We start from the raw sequence: 2,557 nt of genomic DNA, 5'->3' as shown, positions 1-2,557 counted from the left end.
GGGTGAGGGGTGGGGTTGGGGGTTGGGGTGAGGGTGGGGTGGGGTGTGAGGGGTGGGGGTGAGGGGTTGGGGTTGGGGAGGTGGTTGGGGTGCGGGTGGGGTTGGGGGTGGGGTGGGGGGCGAGGGGGTTGGTGTTGTGGGGGGGAGGGGGTGGGGGTGAGGGGTTGGGGTGAGGGGTGTTGGGGGTTGGGGTGAGGGGGCGGGTTGTTGGGGGGTGGGGTGAGGGGGTTGGGTGGGTGTGGGTGGAGGGGTTTGGGTGGGGGGTGGGGGGTGGGGTTGGTGGCGGTTGTGGGGGGGAGGTTGGGGTGAGGGGTGGGGTGGTTGGGGTGAGGGGTTGGGGGGGGTTGGGGTGAGGGGGGGTGAGGGGTTGTGTGGGGGGTAGGGGTTGGGATGAGGTGTGTGGGGTTGGGGGAGGGGTGGGTTGGGGGGGGGGAGGTTGGGGGTTGGGGGTGAGGGGTGGGGGAGGGTGTTGGGGTTGGGCGGGGGGGGGGTTGGGGGGGGTATCTCAGCGAGGGACGTCGCGCCCGTTCCCCCACCCCCGCCCCGCGGGGTTGGGTTGTTGGGGTGGGGTGGGTGAGTGGGGGTTTTTTTTTTTTGGGGTGTTGTGATTGTGTGATGGTTGAGTGGCTGAATGGGGTGGATGGTGTGGTGCGTGGAGTGAGTTGTAGTTGAGTTGTGTTGGTGTGTTGAGTTGGGGTTGAGGTGTTGGGGTTGGGTGCTTTGGGTTGTGTTGGGGAGGTGAGTTGGGGTTGTGGGAGTGGGGTTGTGTTGGGTTGGGTTGGGTGTGTGTTGTGTTGGGGTGGTGTGAGTGTGTGTTGGGGTAGGGGTGGGGTGGAGTTGTTGGGGTGGTTGAGTTGGGGGGGAGGGGGTGGATGAGTTGAGGTGTGGAGGAGGTTGGGGTTGGGGGGGAGGAGTTGGGGTATTGAGGTGAGGGGTGAGGTTGGGGGTAGGGGTTGGGGTGGGGGTGAGGGTGTTGGGGTTGGGGTGGAGGGGGTTTTTTGGGGTTGGGTTGGGGGGGAGGGGTTGGGGTGAGGGGGTTGAGGGGTGAGGGTTGGGGGTTGGGGTTTGGAGGTTGTTGGGGGTGGGGTTGGGGTTGGGGGGAGGGGTTGGGGTTGGGGGCTGAGGGGGTGGGGGGTCTGAGGGAGTTGGGGTTGGGGGGGGTTGGGGTTGAGGGTTGCGTGAGGGGTGAGGGTTGGGGGGAGGGGTTGGGGTTGGAGGGGTTGTGGGGGGGGTGGGGGGGGGAGGGGGGTACCTCGCCTTGCCGGCCGTGCGGGGCCCAAGGAAGTGTGTCGGACACGTGCTCGGGGCAACATGTTGGTGGACCAGGGCTTCGTTACGCCGCCGCCATCCAGGACAGACGTCCTTCTGCTCATGGACCTCCATCTTCCACAGGAAACAGGGTCGCGCCAACTTCTCCACCTGCGGGCAACGGGGCACGGGGGCAGTGCGGGTGTCAGGGGGGCAGTGTGGGTCACGGGTTAGTGTGGGTCAGGGGGTCAGTGCGTCTCAGGGGGGTCGGTGCGGTGTCAGGGGTCAGTGCGGGCCAGGGGTCAGTGCGGGCCAGAGGTCAGGGCGGGTCAGGAAGTCAGTGTAGGGCAGGGGTCCGTGCGGGTCAGGGGTCCGTGCGGGTCAGGGGTCAGTGTGGGCTAGGGGTCGGTTGCGGGTCAGGGTCAGTGCGGGTCAAGGGAGTCAGTGCGGGTCACCTCTCCCCGTGGGGGTCACTCACGGCCGGGTGAAGAAGCAGTAGAGACTGAGAATCATGAGGAAGATGGTGGCGATGGTCAGATAGTGAGAGGGAACCGCCGGTGACCTGTGGGGCAGAGGTCAGAGGTCAGCACACCCCAGGCTCATTGTCAAGGCCCATCAGTCGGTGGCCCTGCCGGTAAAACAGGCCCTTCGGACTACACTGCCTGTGCCGAACGTGATGGCAAGATCTGCCTGATGGCAAGATATCCCCGCATATCCATGTGGTACCTGCCTCCACCACCACCCCGGCACCACGCTCCAGGCCCCCACCAACATCTTTAATCATTGCCCCTCTTGCCTTAACTAGTCTTTGATATTTCCACTCTGGGGAACAAGGTTCTGATTGTCTACCCTATCTCTGCCCCTCATAGTTTTATGTACCTCCATCAGGTCTCCCCGCAACCTCCAGCATTCCAGAGAAAACAAACCTCGCCTGTCCAACCTCTCCCTGTAGCTGATGCCCTCTAAACCAGGCATCACCCTGGTAAACCTCCTCTGCACCCTCTCCAAAGCCTCCTCATCCTTCCTGTAATGGGGCTACCAGAACTGCCTGCAATACTCCACATGTAGGCTGACCAAAGTCCCATAAAGCTGCAGCATGTCTTATACGCAATGCCACGCCTCCCCGATCTATGTAAGCAAGCGTAATGTACTCATTCTTTACCAGCCCCCCCCTTCCTGCACCCCTTGCCAGCTTAACCACAGCGAGATTCCAAGTGTGCTCTCACCAGCCTCCCATACCGCTGTGACATCGCTCTGACCACTCCCCCTCTGATGAAACAAGTGCATAGTGTGCTTCCTTCACCACCCT

This window comes from Leucoraja erinacea, chromosome 8 (assembly GCF_028641065.1).
Source record: "Leucoraja erinacea ecotype New England chromosome 8, Leri_hhj_1, whole genome shotgun sequence".
In the NCBI taxonomy this organism is placed as follows: domain Eukaryota; kingdom Metazoa; phylum Chordata; class Chondrichthyes; order Rajiformes; family Rajidae; genus Leucoraja; species Leucoraja erinaceus.
This window is presented reverse-complemented; position numbering follows the sequence as displayed.